Raw genomic sequence first — 6000 nt, 5'->3', positions numbered from 1 at the left:
CGTGTAGGGGGCATCAAAGGATAATTTGATCTCACCCTTGGCACGCTCAGTGGTCGTTGTGTCCTCTGCGCGCATCATTTGGAATTTCTGAGTTGTGTCCTTTCGCTTGCCCACAGCATAGACTAGGCTACTTCAAAGGAACTCAGCGATGCGATGCACTTGTCAGCCCTCTCTCTCTCTCTCTACCGACGCGTCGGGTGAATTGTTAATTTGATGAGCCGGCGCCCTTATACATACCCGAAACGGGACATGGAAAACTGCAGAGTCGCTGCCAAGCCCAACGGAGGAAACTCCTGGGATTCACATAATAAAGATGCACTCGGGATGGCTCCGCATCACCTCCCGGCTATACCGTCCCAAAGATCACGGGGAGCTTGTTCTGAGCCGGCATGCCCATTCCCGTTCCCTCAGCCCGAGGAGCAACAATCCCGTCATAAAGCCCTGTCCCTTAATGCCGACTCAGCAAAACTTCAACTTGAAAGTTCATTTCGAGAGGCAAGTATAGCCTAGCTCCGATGCTGAAGAATAACGCGCACTGCGCAAACGGAAAAGCATATACCGATTTCTGTCCCGCACCATGCACATATAAATGTCATCACAGCTCTGCATTTACCTTAAGTCTCGTAAAAAGTTGCATGGATAGCATTTCTGTAGTTCCAATCTGAAGACTCAAGGTCTGCATAAAATTGCTTGAAGTCTGGGCTGCCTCCCGATGTGCTAATCAAATATGCATGGTGATTTATATCTGAAAGGACACGAATCCCTGACGGAGGTAATATTGAGTTATTTCTCCCTCACTCCACCCTGGCTATCCCTTCCCAAAATATAAATCTAATTTTCTGGTGGAAAAAAAATCAATAATTGCACATCCAAGGTGAATATTCAGTGTCAAATGAAATGCGGTAAGTTTACCTTGAAGACATCACACAAATGCCAGTGAGAGAAATGACCGTTAGACATCCCCACGGGTCTCCGCACGACAAAGCCCAGCAAAAATGAACTTGTTTGAAGTCATTAAAAACAGCGAGAAAGAGGACGAGATGCGGGCAATGTCACATCTCAATATTCCGACTTTGTTCCATTGCGCAGGCTCGTTTTGGAGAAGTGAGATTTAGCGAACAGGAGACGGATTTAGCGAGAAAATCCCTCACATTTGTCTACATTACAGAGACATTCTCAACAGGAAACAGCTGGGGCAGCATTTGCCCTCGCCTCTCACTAAGTTATTCATTAAGGATTTTGGGCACATATTCAAATAACGTCATTTCTCCTTTTCTCAGAATTGGATTGAATTTTGATCTCTTTAAGACTGAGTTGTTCAAGATAAAACGACACGACCGTACCACCCGCGCAGTTTTAACAAAGCGTGTAAGGTTGAAGAAAAACACCCTCTTTCCTTTCACCGCGGAAGATGAAAAGCGGCTGGACATTGAAAGATTACAGTAGCACGCGCGTGAATAGCGGGAAACTTTCTGTTTTATTTGTCCAAGATTAGTTTCGTTTATGAGATGCTTACTGTGATATTTCCTTGCCATAAATGATCAATGTGTCAATGTTTCACAATGTAAGCCCGTAGGAATTATGGAATCCCTGAGCGATGGTAATATTTAGAGAGGGGTGTAATAATTTATTAAACGGGGTTCAGAGGAATACGCGTAAGTCTTGAGGATTTTCCCCCCTCTCTGAAGTCTTTGCAGTACAATGATTGATGGGAAGTTGGGCTGGTTCGGCGAATTCTGTGTCAAACTCGGTTTGGCTGACCTCGGAGGAATGAGCCGTCTCAGCGCGCGCCGCGCGCGCCAGCACACAGTGCGTTCATTGAAAATTGTGAAAATGAACTTCACGACTTTCATGTGGCTACAGCGCCACGATCCCAGATTCCGTCAGATGGGCTCTGAACACCCGCCGGGTAGCTCACACAACTCAGCAGCCTACCGCGGAGAAGCAGGAGCTAGTCTCGCATTTTAACGTCTGCGCCTATTTACTCTGAAGAATAGATGCTGAGATGTCGATTTTTACTTTGGATGACGCAAAAAGCTTTATTGCCAATATGTTTGCACCATATGCAACGCCAGCACACCAAAGACATCCAGGGAAGCCTTCAAATATAGCCTGTGGTAAGACTGTGTGAAATCATGTGCAAAGAGAGCCATGTCGTGATGTGAAGGCGATCTTTCTTGCCCAGGCAGAGAGTTTATCCCTGATGAAAACCAATGTGGCGAAAGACCACTGTCTAATTGTCCGGCCACGGCTTAAAAGGAGTTGATTTCTGCATCACGGACTGGAGATCAACTCCGGGCCAATCGGGCGCCAGCAGATCCCTAGCAATCCAATCCCAAAGCGGGCCACTGGCACAGATCCAACGACCGGAATGGAGCGTCGAAGGCACCGCCGCACGGCTCCCGGCAAACGAGGTCGGACAAGCCAGGGAGAGAGTATGCCTACTGACACGCAAAGACAACCTCGACGCCCTGAAGTGGGTCAATTGACTTCACTCTGCAGCAACCACCAGCAACAAGCACTGAACACATGCTACCACTCACATGCACTCAGGCTCAACACACACACACACACACACACACACACACACCTCTCTATCCACACACACACACACACACACACACACACACACACACACACACACACACACACTTTCATCCACAAGATGGAACTCCAACTCTAACACAAAGGGCAGTATTCCAGCTGTGTGTGTGTACACACAGCTGAAAATGTCACTTTAGGCAGAGTCCACCAAATTAGTTAAATGCACCTCAATACATGTCCTGTCAATACATTTCCTGTCAGACTCTAGTTCAATACATTTCCTGTCAAGGAAAGTGTGTCCCTGTAGCTGTCCATTCAGTGCATACACTCATTGAAACGCCAGTGCCTGTGCACAGTTATCCCAGAAAGACTCTGAGAGATATTGAGATTCAAAGATTTAATTCACAAAAATGAATAACAAATACGAGAGGCTTACACTTACAAGAATTAAAAATGTAGGTCCCGACATTGATCCAGGTCTAGGAGCGTCTTGACCCGGACATCCTGCCTGATATATCCTAGTTACTCTCCAATGGCTCCATATGGCCAGAAATAAATTTAAATGTCTCACTTTGGCCTATAGGATACTAGATATGCTCCCTGCTATCTAATTACTATGATGAAGCTGTACATCCCCAAGCGCTCACTGTGGTCTTCAGATTAGCGTCTGTTGTGTCGACCAGCCATACACTCATTCATTGTTCATTGTTTTGCCATTATACTATTAATGGAAGTGACAATATATTTTATTTGTACATCGCTTAGGACAAAAGCGTCTGCCAAATCCCATAACCATAACCATTATCAGCTGGCAGGGGCGGAGTCTAGCCCCTGGACAGATAAACAGGACCAAACTGGTGTGGGTGGGGAGGAAGGAGGGTTCATTGCGATGGCAGCACCTGAAGCAGCAAAGCAGGTTAGACGAGACATTCTAAAGACAGGTGATTGGTGATTGGTCAGGATTCAGGAGTAATGAACAAATGAGTGACGTAGCATTAGAGTCTGATTGGTCAGGATCAGAGCCATATAGATCTATAAGACTCTGGTCAGGACTAATGAATGAATGAGTGACATAGCATTAGAATCTTCCTGGTAGAGCTGCTAAAGCTTCCATTCCTGCAGCAAAGCAGGTATGTTAGATGAGACATTTTAAAGACAGGTAGAGACAGGTGATTGGTCAGGATTCAGGAGAAATGAACGAATGAGTGACATAGCATTAGAGTCTGATTGGTTGGGACTAATGAATGAATGAGTGACATAGCATTAGAATGCTGAATGGGAAGCAAACATGGTGGCTCGTACGGCACTGACCGGGCAGTTCCAACCAATCAGCACCAACCAATCAGGCAGTTCAAAACAATCAGCCCGTTTCTTCAGGATTGAGGCCATGACGGAAAGCATGCAATCGCATTGGCTGTATTGAGCTTAAAGGTTGCAGCAGCGATTTCAGGTCGAAAAAGGCCCAAGCATAAATGATCACATTCATCTAATCTTTCCTAATGATCCGCTAGCTGGCTGCCCCATAAGCAGGCCGTCAAAAAAACGTGTCTCTGTAGGCAGCCTAGGCTCCGAGATCTGTACACAAAAACAATTGCTACCAATAAGTGTTGGCAACCACTCAAAGGCAAAAAAGTGTTCCAACTAATAACCGACGAGATGCGCGTTTAGGAGAGTTTCAATTGCACAGGAGGGAGGGGGAGGGAGTAGCGAGCTAGCTCTCTGTTTTGTTTGAACATCAACAGAAGTGACGTTACCCAACCATCACTGATACAACCTTTAAATGTCAACACCCTTTCGCCAGAAATAATCAGGGGACTCTGACCTTTGACTATGATGTTTTCAGGAGATGCACCTCTGATCGTTCCCAGATCCGGCCCAAACCTGCCTCATGGGCAGCGCCCAGGTTGTGTAAAGCGTGAAATATGACTTGTCGAATTAGACAAGTATTCTTGTGAGTGACATCAAATCACCATGTTTAAGCAGCTGTCTGTTGATGACAAGGGCAAGGACTGCTGATTTATGTATGGGTATTTATCTGTGTGTGTGTGTATATGTGTGTGTGTGTGTGTGTGTGTGTGTGTGTGTGTGTGTTTATGTGTGATATGTGTGTATCTGTGTGTTTAGTTCTATGTGTGTGTCTTTCTGTGTGTGTAGTGTGTGTGTCTTTCTATGTGAGTATCTGTGTTCCAATGGTTCTGTCTTTAAGTGTTTCTGTGTGTGTGTGTATGTGTGTGTGTGTGTGTGTACTGTACGTCTAAAACATCAGCCTGTGCTCTATTCTTGCGGGAGGTGTCGGCCTCCATGAACTCATTGACCAGGAAGCAGCTTGTTTTCGCTCTGCAGGTCCTCTGAGAGGACGAGTGTTGACAGTGTTTGTGTCTTCTGTCTGGCTCTCTCTCTCTCCCTCTCAGACAGCGAGACCAGCCAGCAGGCCAATATCGCCGTCTCTCTCTCTCTCTCTCTCTCTGACCAGCTCCTCTGTCTCCCCCTCTCTCTTTCTCTCTCTGACACACTCACTCTCTCTCACACCCTCTCTCTCTTTAAATTCAATATGGTTCATTAGCACGACCTTGGTGATGAAAATTCTTCCTTCTTAGAATGTCCTTTGAAATTTACAGAAGATAGACACAGCAGCTATAATTGTTTTTTCAACAAATATCTTTTGACCATAGTTTGATCCCCGGGGTATCCAGTGGGAATATCCTCGTACCATCAAGCTTAAGATGAGGGAGACCCCAATGTTTGGGAGGGGTTTGTGCCACAATGGTTCCAGTGTGTTGACGTCAAGGCTTAGAGTTAACTATATTCTTTTTTTGTCACGTTACAAGGTACATAATCAAAACATTACTATTTTTCCCGTCCAAACATAGGATGTTTCTTACTCAGGTGATTGACATTTAATCAACATTCCTCAATTTATTCTAGCCTCCCTGTCATGGTATCTTGCAGGTGTTCTGATAGCGAGAGAGCCCCAGATGTTCATCAACGAGAAAAGGGAGGGAAGAGTCTGTGCCAAAAAACATTTTCACATAAATGTTTCTAAAAAAGTACATATTTTCTTTAGATCAGTAAACACACATGCTTTTATTTTAAACCCACAAGGCACAGAGTTCCTATTGCAAAGAGACATTAACCTTGAACTTTTTAGGCTGGCTGGGTTTTGGGTTGCTCCTTGTTGGTGCCCCCCACCCAATCCCAATCCTCCCCCACCTTTTTATGCAGCCCTTGCCACTTAATCTACTAAACCCCTCTTCTACTGCACCCCCCATTAATGCACAAATAGGCTGACACCAGACATAATTTCACTGCATTTCTTACTTCCAGTAACTATATGCATGTGACAATAAACTTCCTTGTATCCTTGTATCCTTGTATCCTTGTATTTACTTGGCAAGGTACAGCACACACAGCAAAGACCTTATGTTCCAAGGCACCATGCTACCACTGCAGAAGAGT

The sequence above is a fragment of the Alosa alosa genome, chromosome 17 (assembly GCF_017589495.1).
Source record: "Alosa alosa isolate M-15738 ecotype Scorff River chromosome 17, AALO_Geno_1.1, whole genome shotgun sequence".
Taxonomy (NCBI): Eukaryota; Metazoa; Chordata; class Actinopteri; order Clupeiformes; family Clupeidae; genus Alosa; species Alosa alosa.
Note: the sequence above shows the minus strand (reverse complement) of the source record.